We start from the raw sequence: 12282 nt of genomic DNA, 5'->3' as shown, positions 1-12282 counted from the left end.
TAGAAGTTGGGTGGGAATGGCTTGTTTTGCATTTTTATGACCAGATGCATCCAGATTAGATGCACCTTATAAACTTCACCCAGACAACTGTCAGGGCCAATCAGCCTTAATTGGATATGACATTTCTCTCCCCCTGCCCCCATCTGCCCTGAGCTCAGGCCAAGAATTCCCCCTGTATCATGGGCCCTGCTAGCTAGTGCTGCTAGCTGAGTGTACAGGCTCTGTCAAACACAGGCCAAATTAAATACTGGACTTCATTCTACATTGACTTCCAATTAGACCAGAATGAAGTCTGGAGGGCTTTGAATGCCCCCCTTGGCCTTGTCACTTGGAGGTACAATTGGTGGCAAAAGGGGAGCTGGGATATGCTGATGCTCTACTGGGCACCCTGTCCTCCCAACAGCCAATGAGGTGGATGAGACTTTTCCCATCTGACAGGTGAGGAAACTGCAGTTCAGAGGGAGTGAGAGACGAGGACAATGCTGCAGGCTGGGAGAACTTGAATATTCTCATCAATGGCCTCCACTTGACTAATGGTACTTTTCAAACTCCCTGGGACATGTGAGCACTACTGGCATTAGTGTCAGGAGTGCCAAACCCCCTGCAATGCAGAGAACAGAGCCGAGGAGTGAAGAATTGTCTCCCAATATGCTGATTGCAACCCCCTCATTTGCCAACTGTGGATCTGACCCCACAGGCTGACACTCCACAGTAGAAACTACATGGTTTGGTGTGCAAATCAACAGAATTGGAGGAGTTTTTCTTATTCTAAATGTCTAAGACATCACATGCTGAATGAAGTATAAGTGCCAAAGATTGTAGTGGAGACAAGGGGAAGTTACAGGAGGGGACGGGAAGAAGGATTTTGTCTGTCCATAGGAAATATTCAATGCATGTTAGCCTTCACAATTATGGTCAGGGTCATCTTTATTATAGCTAACGTTTAAAGATTGAGGCAGCATTCTGCTACCAGTATATATGGACAATAAAATCATCATAATCTAAGATTTCCACCTCCTAAGCCAGAACACAGGCAGTCTCATAAAGCAACAATCAGTCGAAGAAGAATCTCTGGTGTCCTGGGGCCTATGCCGCAGACTTGACAACTCACCATCTCTGATCCCTATAGCAATCCTGAGATGTAAGAGCTTGTCCTCTGACCGCTGTGTTGTTAGTTGCTGTGTTGTTAGTTGCTGTCTTGTCAGCCCCTGACTTAGGCTGCTCGGTCCTGTGCCATCAAACTGCTGCATCCATAGAGTTTTCACTGGCTGATTTTTGGAAGTAGACCCCTCAAGCCTTTCTTCCTAGTCTGTTTTAGATTGGAAGCTCCTCTGAAACTGTTTAGCATCATAGCAACACGCAAGTCTCCAATGACAGACGGGTCATCATCCATGCATGAGGTGCATGGAGATAAGGAAACTGAGGTTCACGCACTTAAGTACCAGCCCAAAGTCACACAGCTCACAGGAAGCAGAGGCAACTTTGAATCTGACTCCTAGAACTTGACTCACATACTGAACCCTGAATTCCAAGGACATCATAGCTATTTTAAGTGACAAAATGCAAACCAAAGTTGTTGGTTTTTCTTAAAATTGCCTTCTTGAACTGGTTTGAACCAGAATCCAAAACGAACATTTACTTAACTCTTAAACCAGAGAAAGCCTGAAACATCAAAATATTGGCAAGAGCAAGCATAAAAGGGAGTTTCTCTCCACCCGACCGCCTGGTTTTTAACAAGTACCATCATTTGTATCTAGTTCTGGGTAACAAAGAGATTTCCACAAGTTAGAGGCCTACGATTAAAGGACATTGCTGATCTGGTTACAACAAATTCTATTAAGTAAAAATTTTGCCTGACAGAGGTTTTCATCAGTCCCTCTCTTCGGTGGAGACATTCTCATGAAAGAGAACACTGGTTTGGGATTTGTCTTTGGTGAAAACAGAAATCAAATTAGCAAGCAGTTTACAAAAAGCTTTCACACAGAGAGGCTGCAAACACAGATGCCTGGGGCCTAGCCAGGTGAAGGGAATGAATGAAGTAGGGAGCATGTAACAGGGAAGGGTGAGGACTGTGGTGAAAGGAAGGGCCCGTGTGAGGCCAGCTGCTACTTAGTTCCAGCCAGTTATTTCATGGTAAGACTAGGTCAGCAAGTTTTTGACTTTTTAAGAGAATCTGAGATTTTTGTGTAAAGTCTTCTAATATTTGAAGGTTGGTTGTTAGTTGTTCATTGCTATTGAGTCAGCTCCAACTCATGGGTGATTCCATGTATAACAGAGCAAAACGCTGCCTGGTTCTGCATATTTTGAGTGGAAGCAACCTAGAGGGTTCATCTTCCAGTGTCGTATCAGGGAGTATTCTGTTGTAACCCATTAGGTTTTTACAGCCAATTTTGGAAGCAGAGCTCCAGGCCTTTCTTCCTAGTCTCCCTTAGTCTGGAAACCCTACTGAAACCTGTCCACCATGGGCAACACTGCTGGTATTTGAAACATCAGTGGCATAGTTTCCAGCATCAAAGCAACACACAAACTACCATAGTTTGACAAATTGATGGACAAGTAGTGAATAAACTGACAGATAGTGGTGAAAGTTGGTAGCAAATTCAAATTACAAAAAGAAAAAAAAATATATGGGACAAACCAAAAATGTCTGTATCCTGGCATGGCCTTTGAGCTTACAGCCTCTAACACCCTTCACTTCCCTTGACCATCCCTATGAACTTGGTGGGTGGTCATCATGGTGATAGTCATGTAACAGTGGAAGATGTGGGTTCAGAGAGGGCAGCCATCTTGCCCAAAGCCACACAACAGGCCATCCCATGTAACTCAGAAGAATGTTGTGGAGACCATCAGCCTCACTTTGAAGTATCCCAAGGCTTTGACAATTGAAGCAGAAACCTGTACTGATATTTGTTTTTCCAAAAGCAATCTCTCTAGGTGGGACAGGAAAATGGGGAGGTATTGCTTACAGGGCACTGAATTTCTGTTAAGAGTAATGAAAAATATTTGGAAATAAATAATATGATGGCCACACAATGTGACAAATGTAATTAATGTCACCAAATTGTACATGTAAAAATGATTGAAATGGTGAATATTTGTAATATATATTTCACCACAATTTTTTTAAAAAAGCATGCAGTTCCTCTGCCCATTTATGAGTGTGTGTACTTCTCACACATTCTCTGTTCTCTTTCATTGTGTGAAGAGAATTTTCATTGGCCAATTTTGGAAGTAGACCTCTGGGCCTTTCTTCCCAGTCTATCTTACTCTGGAAACTGCAGAAACCTGCCCACCATGGGTGACTCTGCTGGTATTTGAAATACCAGCAGCATTTTTGAAGGTACTAAGAAGGAAAGAAAATGGAGCCCAGAGAAGTGCCATGAGTTATCCAGCATCACACAGCTGTTATGTGGAAGAACTAAGATTCAAAACGCGAGGTCCATGTTACCCCATAATCCAGGCCCTTGCCACTGCCAGTCCCTATTAAACAAGTGGGACAGGGAGATTTTCTGAGTGCTTTCGACAATGGGTGAGACCATTCGCTAATGATTTTCTGAATATTAACTCATTCAGTACTCACCTGAACTCAGTAGACTAGATAACACTGGTGAGGCAAACTTTTTTTCTTAAATTGGAATAGCTATGGGTTTTTAAATAGCTATGTGAGATGGTGAAAGACCAGACAATGTTTCATTCTGTTGTTTATAGTCACTCTGAGTTGGAGCCGACTCAACGGCACCTAACAACAACAACATGGGTTTTTAAAAACCTGTTATGCTATACTTATAATTGTTTAGAACAAGGGCTGGCAAACTACAACCAGTGGGACAAATCCTGTGTTTGAAAATAAAGTTTTATTGGAACACAGCCACAGTCATTCATTTACATAATGACTATTATGCTGCTTTCATGCTACAATGGTAGAGCTGAGCAGTTACAACAGAGACTGTATGCCTGCAAGGCTAAAGTATTTACTGTTCGGCCCTTTACAGAAAAAGTTTAACAACCTTTGGCTCAGAATAAGGCTAAATAAAGAAAAAGAAGAAGGAGAAGATGGCAGGAAAAGAAAGAGGAGGAGAAATTACAAAAGAAGGAGGAGGGAGAAGAGAGAGGAGAAAGGGAAACTGGAAGAGGAGGGGGAAGAAAATAGAAGAATTTGCCTGATACCAAAAAAGCTCTCTCTAAGTCCCTTCCCGTAGAAACATCGCAATAGCCATATTTTTCACAGACAGGAAAATGACTTCATTTCCCTTCCCTTTTCCTGCTGCTTTGTGCACTCCTACTAACTGAAGGAGTCAAACAGTTAACAGAAAACTGTATATTAGAAACAAACAAACAAAGTCTTAAATATATAGAATTTTTAAGTAGAAGGAGATGACACAACAAGGGAGAAAGGTGTTCTGGGAAATGGACTTCAGAGATTTTGGCTCTGAAAGGAAAGGGGTGAAGGTGGGTATGAGGCCCTCTTGCCAGCACCTGCTGAATGTGGAATGAGGGTGGGGGCAGAACAAAGGCGGGGCAAACCAAACCAAACCAATTGCTGCAGAGTCGATTCTGTCTCATGGAGACCCTATGTGTGTCAGAGTAGAACTGTGCACAATAGGGTTTTCAGTGGCTGATTTTTTCAGAAATAGATCACCAGGCCTTTCTTCTGAGGCACTAGTACATGGTCTTGAACCTCCAACCTTTTGATTAGCAGCCAAGTGCTTAGCTGTTCACACCACTCAGGGCCTCTAAAGGTAGGTAGAACCAGGTAAACTGAGAAGTGGACATCTTTACTGTTTTTAAGGCACTTTCACAATATTCTCTCATTTAAGCCTAAAGCAGACCCCATTAAAGCTGCTTAAAAAGGTGGGAAAGGCATTGGGTTCAGACGCAGGGATGATGACCTGGTGGCTCTACCTACTCAGCTATGTGACCTTGGGCAAGCAGCTGGTCCTCCCTGAGCCTCTAAGTCCCCAACTATGAAATGGGGATGATAGCGACCCCTGTGCTGCAGCTTCAATAGTTATTTTATTTGATTTCTTAATTAGAAATGGACAATCACTATGTGAACGTTTTCTTATTTATTTATTTATTTTACCTTTAAAAGGAGTTGCTGCAGAATTCGTGAACTTGAGCTTCCATTACAACACCTGCAGCTTCCCAAGGGAGTAGTCATTGCACAGACACATGAGGAGACCTATGTTCTTGTCTTCCTCCCAAACCGTTATCCACCCCCACTCTGAATCACAGCAGTTTATCACAGCAGTTTCATTCTTCGAGCTGGAACATTGCCACCCTTCCTCAGGGTCCCCACCTTCTCATCTCCTCTTGTCTACTTGTGACAGAGGAAAGGCAGCCCACCCCTCAGGAGATCTTCCATCTGCACTGAACTCCCAGGCCTGCGCATGCTCGTCTGCAAAGTAAGCGTGTCAATAATAATTTTCATGCAACTTTATGAGTTGCCTGAAGAGAAACAGAAAATAAATATAGTGGTTAAGAAGAGCCATTTAACTCAGTACTCACCTCCACCTTCAAATACCTGCGATTCTTTACCCAAGGGCTTTTTTCTATCCGCTGGAACTAGCCAGGCCTGCACTCAGGGTAAGTCAGAGAACCCTAGGGCTAACTTGTCTGTGGAGAGATTACTAATTTCTTTGATTTGCCATTAGGATACCTTCGAGTCTTGTTCGACATTGTCCCCTGGGTTTCTCAGTGGGATTAAGCTCTGACTACCCTGGGTGGAAGGAGCCTCAGTGATGCAAGTGCTTGTGATTGGCTGCTGACCTAAAAGTTTTTGGTTCCAACCCAGACAGGCTCTGCAGAAGACAGGCCTGATGAACTGTAAAGATTACAACCCAGAGAACCTTATGGAGCACTTCTACTCTGTAGCAGATGGGGTCCCCATGAGGCAGAGATCAACTTGACAGTAGCTCTGGGTGACAACACCCTGGGTGAGGAGTCCCTGGGTAATGTAAATGGTTAAGAGCTTGGCTATTAACTGAAAGTTTGGAGGTTTGAGGCCACCCAGAAGCACTTTGGAAGAAAGGCCTGGTGGTTTGCTTCCAATAGATCACAGCCATTGAAAACCCTATGGAGCACAGTGCCATGAGGCAGAGTTCACTTGACAGCAACTGATAAATAGTAATAATATCAGCTACCACTTTGGGCACCTGCAAAAGTCCAGGAATTGTGCTCTGTGTGTGTTATCTTATTTAATCATCACAGCAACACTGTGAGGTGAGTACTGTTGTTATCCCCATTTTACAGATTGAGAAACCAAGGGACAGAGAAATGAATGATTTAGCAAATATCACAAAGTAATGTCTGAGCTTGAATTCAAAATAGCAGCTGGAGCTGCTATTCCCATTCAAGGAAGCGGTGGGGTCATAAAAGTGCTGAAGCAGGAAATACCATTCTACTAAAAAGAAAGAGGACCCACTGACACCCACCATGTGCCAGCACCAGGCTACTGAATTGTTCTGGGTCATTCACTGCTGTTCTCCCAGAGCCTAGAAGAGTGCCTGAAACATGGTAGATTCAATAACAAGACTGAGCTTATTTTGTCTCAATAAATGTGATGAGCTTACTTCCCCCATTTTATGGATAAGGAAACTAAAGTAGTTGTTACGTGTCATCGAGTCATCTCCAACTCATAGTGACCCTATGTACAGCAGAATGAAACACTGCCTGGTCCTGTGCCTGCCCCACGATCCTTGCTATACCTGAGCCCATCGTTGCAGCCACTGTGTCAATCCATCTTGTTGAGGGCTTTCCCCTTTTTCATCAACCCTCCACTATACCAAGCATGATATCCTTCTCCAGGGAATGGTCCCTTCTTACAATGTGACCAAAGTAGATGAGATGAAGTCTGGCCATTCTTGCGTCCAAGGAGCATTCTGGCTGCACTTCCTCCAGGACAGATTTGTTAGTTCTTTTAGCAGTCCATGGTACTTTCAGCATTCTTTGCCAACACCACAACTCAGAAGCATCAACTCTTCTTTGCTCTTCCTTATTCAACAAAGATAGAGAGGAGTTCAAAAGTGAGAAAACTCTGGAGGAGCTAGGATTCAAACCAAGGTTCTGACCCACGATATTTTTCTACCACACTAGGGGGTCTGTGGTTGGGCACTGGCTGCTGAGGCCAGGAGCCCAGGGGCTGGCTCTCTTGCAATGCCCAAGAGTTGAGCTCCTGGCTCTGGCCACAACACTGTCACTACCCACTGCCGATCATTACAGGATGTGAGTGAGAAAGTTTGGACCCACAGTGACCAATAGAAACACAATGCAGGCCACAAATGTAAGCCACACATGTAATTTTAAATTTTCTAGTCACCACACCAAAAAAGTAAAGAGAAACATGTGAATTGAAATTTATTAAGATATGTCATTTAACCCAATCAATGCAATGGCTTGACACAGTGACTGCAACAATGGGCTCAGACATAGCAATGATTGTGAGGATGGTGAAGGACTTGGCAGCATTTCATTCTATTGTACATAGGGTATGTATGTAGAGAGTGCGAGCTCTGGTGGCAAAGTGCCTAAGGCATTTGACTACCCACCAGAAGGCTGGCAGTTCAAACCCACCAGCCCTTCCTCGGAAGGATGATGAGACAATCTACTTCTGGAGTGATACTGCCTCGGAAACCCAAGGAGGGGTCGCTATGAGTCAAAATTGACTTGCCGGCAGAGAGTTTGGTTTTTTGTTTTTGTATGTAGGGTCGCTGTGAGCTGGAACCAACTCAATGGCATCTAACAACAACAACAAATCCAAATATCATATCAATTTAAGACATTATTATTTATATATTTTTCATTTTTCTTTTTCAAAAAGAAGACTCAAATCTCAAAGTGAAGGCTTTTAAAACCAGTATGTATTTTATACTCAGTTCAGACCAGCCATATTTCAAGTGCTTAAGTGGTAGTAGACTGGGCAATAGAATGTGGCTACCATATTGGACTGGGCAAGTTGAGTCAGAGAAAACTTTGACCCTTCCCTCATTTCTCTCTCACCTCCTGTATGCATGCATGCAGCATGAAAACACAGGAAAAGTGAGATGATTTCAAATGCATGTGTTATATTGGTAAGACCCAGTGTTTACTGAAGCAAAAAAATGGAAACTATTTTAAGTGCATGATGAAGTATAAGTGGACATCAATGTGGGTACATACCCTTTGATTCACCATTTCGAATTCTAGGATCTGATCCTAAGGAAATAGCTGGGAAAATATGCAAAAATGTATGTCTAAGGATATTCATCAAAGGGTTTGTATTAGTTTCCTGTGGCTACTATAACAAATTACCACACACTTAGTGACTTAAAACAGCACAAATTTATATTCTTACAGTCCTGGAGATCAGAAGTTCAAAATGGGTCTCACTGTGCTAAGTCAAAGTATTAGCAACTGTGTTACTTCTGGAGGCTCTAGGGGCAAATCTATTGCTTTAGCTTTTCTAGCTCTAGTGGCTGCCTGCATCCTTGGCTTGTGGCCCCATTCCAGTCAACAATTGCATCACTCTGGCCTCTGCTTTCCTCATTACATCTCCTTCCCTAACTCTCCTGCTTCCCTCTTTCCCTTATAAAGACCCATGTGATTACATTCGTCCCACCAGCATAATCAAGGATCATCTCCCCAACTCAAGATCCTTGACTTAATCACATTGCAAAGTCTTTTTTTCCCATGTAAAGTAACATATTCTCAGGTTCTGGGGATAAGGACGTGGACATCTTTGGAGAGTATTTTGTCAAAGACAGGGTTGTTTTTAAAAGAGGGACCAAAAAAAAAAAACACAACAGAAAAAATCTTTGGGATCTAGAGCTTAGAGAAAAGTTCCTAGACATGACACATAAAGCATGATTCATAAGACAAACAAACAAAAATCAATAAATTGGACATCCTTAATATTAAAAACATTTGTTATGCAAAAAGACCCTGTTAAAAAGAAACAGACAAGCTACGGACCAGGTGAAAATATTTGCAAACCACATACCTGACTAAGGAGTCATATCTAGATTATATATATAAACAGAAGTATCCAATAAGAAAATGGACAAAACATACGAAGAGACATCACAATGAGAAGGATATATGGAAGGCAAGGTTTTCAGAATCATTAGTCATCCTGGAAATGCAAATTAATTAAGACCACAATAAGATTAATAATATATATCTGTCTTTATTATTGTTGTTAGTACCTTTGAGTTGTCTCCAACTCATGGTGACCCCCTGTATGACGGAATGAAATGTTACCAGATCCTTCACCATCTTTATGATCCTCGCTAAGCTCAAGCTTATTGTTGAAGTCACGGTGTATTCTGAGTGCCTTCCAACCAGGGAGCTCTGGTGGCATAGTACCTAAGGCATTTGACTGTTAACCAGAAGATTGGCAGTTCAATCCCACCAGCCACTCCTCAGAAGGAAGATTGGACAATCTACTTCTGTAGAGATACTGCCTCAGAAACCCAAGGAAGGGTTGCTATGAGTTGAAATTGACTCAGCGGCTAAGGGACTCATCTTTCAGCACCATATTAGACAGTATTCTGTTGTGATCCATAGGGTTTCATTGGTTAATTTTTAGAAGTAGATTACCAGACTTTTCTTCCTAGTCTGTTTTAATCTGGAAGCTCCATTGGAACTTGCCCACCATGGGTGACCCTGCTGATATTTGAAATACTAGTGGCATAGTTTCCACCATCATAGCAACATACAGAGCACTGCAGTACAACAAACTGACAGATGAGTGGAGGACACGCCTATTAGCACAGACATAATAAAAAATAGTGACAATATCAAATGCTGGGGAGGATGTGGAGAAGCTGGATCTCTCACACATTGTTGGTGGTAGTGTAAAATGGTACAGCCACTCTGGGAAACAGTTTGACAGTCTCTTAAAAAACTAAACATACACTGCCAAATAAACCAGCAATTGCCCTTTGACATTTATCACAGAAAAATGGAAACTTAATGTTCACACAAAAGCATCTACAAGAATATTCATAGCAGTTTTATTTATAATAGCCCAAAACTAGAAACAACTAAAAGAGGTGAGTGATTTATAGGTATTTATTTTGCATCCATACCCCTTTGCTTGCTGAAAGTGAGGATGATTTGAGACACTTACTGATGAAGATTGAAGAATACAGTCTGCAGTATGGATTACGTCTCAATATAAAGAAAACAAAAATCCTCACAACTGGACCAATAAGCAGCATCACGATAAATGGAGAAAAGATTGAGGTTGTCAAAGAATTCACGTTGGTTGGTTCTACAATCGATGTCAATGGAAGCAGCAGTCAAGATATTAGACGACATGTAGCACTGGGCAGGTCTTTCAAGTGCTGAGGAGCAAGGATGTCTCTTTGAGGACTAAGGTTCGCCTAACACAGGCCATGATATTTCCAATCACCTCATATGCATGTGAGAGCTGGACAATGAATAAGGAAGACCGAAGAAGAGTTGATGCTTTTGAGTTGTAGTGCTGGCGAAGGATGCTGAAGGTACCATGGACTGCTAAAAGAACTAACAGATCTGTCCTGGAGGAAGTGCAGCCAGAATGCTCCTTGGAAGCGAGAATGGCCAGACTTCATCTCACCTACTTTGGTCATGTTGTCAGAAGGGACCATTCCCTGGGGAAGGATGTCATGCTTGGTAAAGGTGGAGGGTCGATGAAAGAGGGGAAGGCCTCCAACAAGATGTATTGACACGGTGGCTGCAACAATAGGCTCAAGTATAGCAAGGATGGTGGAGCTGGCATGGGATCAGGCGGTGTTTCATTCTGCTGTGCATGGGGTCACTATGAGTTGCAACCGACTTGATGGCACCTAACAACAACAAAACCCCATGGAATACTACTCAGCAATCCAAACCAAACCCAAACCCACTGCCACTGAGATAATTCCAACTCATAGTGGCCCTATAGGACAGGGTAGAACTACCTAAGGCTGTATATCTTTATGGAAGCAGACTGCCTTATCTTCCTCCCATGGAGCGGGTTGTGGGTTCAAACCACCAACTTTTTGCTTAGCAGTTGAATGCTCTAACCACTACGCCACCAGAGCTCCTTAGCAATGTTGTTATGTGCCGTAGAGTTGGACCCGACTCATAGCAACACCTCCTTGGGTTTCCAAGGCAGTATCACCATGGAGGTATATTGCCCCATCTTCCTTCCTAGGAGTGGCTGGTGGGTTTGAACCGCCAGCCTTCTGGTTAGCAGTCAAGTGCTTTAGGCACTACACTACCAGAGCTCCTCCTTAGCAATAGAAAGGAAGAAATTATTGATGCATACAACGATTTAAATGGATCTCAAGGGCATTAGGTTGAGCAAAAAAAAAAAAAAAAAAATCCCAAAATGAGAAAATTAGAGAGAGGAAAAATAAATTGGTGGTTACCAGGGCTTAGGGAGAGTGGGATGGAAGAGGAATAGTTATGACTTTAAGGAGTAGCACCAGGGAGATCTTTGAGGTTATGGAGCAGTTCTATCTCTTGACTGGAGTGATGGACACACACAAGTTTACACATATGATAAAATAACATCAAACTATACACAGAGATTGTACTAATGTCGATTTCCTCATTTTGATGCTGTTGTATGGTTATGTAACATGTAACCTTTGGGAAAAATAGGGTTAAGGGTACATGGGACCTCTCTGTATTATCTTTCCAAATACTTCAAACTCAAAATTTACCAAGAAAAGAGAAGAAACAGAAGCAGAAATAACCTAAATGTCCAACAAGAGGGGATTGTTTAAATGAACTGTGCTACATTCATACACAAAAATGACCTGGAGCCATTTAAAAACCAAGGCAAACCTACTGACATCAAGTTGATTCCAACTGATAGTGACCCAATAGGACAGAGAAAAACTACTCGCAGGGTTTCCAAGTCTGTAGATCTTCATGGAAGCAGATTGTCTTCTCTTTCTCCCACAGACCACCAACATTTTGGTTTTCAGACAAATGCCTTAACCACTGCACCACCAGAGCTCCTAGAACCATTTAAAAGGATCTAGGAAAACTACATAGGTAGACAGAGAAAATCTGAATACAGAACAAAGTGTCATGTGAGATTTCATTGTTGTGTGTGCATAGGAGAAAGTCTGACAAGATACATAAAAATGTTCTTGGTTTATTAGGTACTGTCAAGTCTATTTTGACTCATAACAACTATCCCATAGAGTTTTCTAGGCTCTAATCTTTACAGGGGGGAGCTCTGGTAGCATAGTGCCTAAGGCACTTGACTGCTCACCAGAAGGCTGGCGGTTCAAACCCACCAGCCACTCCTCGGAAGGAAGGTTG

This window comes from Orycteropus afer, unplaced genomic scaffold, assembly GCF_000298275.1.
Source record: "Orycteropus afer afer isolate SDZICR_OR568_19922 unplaced genomic scaffold, OryAfe1.0 scaffold00062, whole genome shotgun sequence".
Lineage (NCBI taxonomy): Eukaryota > Metazoa > Chordata > Mammalia > Tubulidentata > Orycteropodidae > Orycteropus > Orycteropus afer.
The sequence above is the reverse complement of the archived record's forward strand: the minus strand, read 5'-3'. Positions refer to the sequence as shown.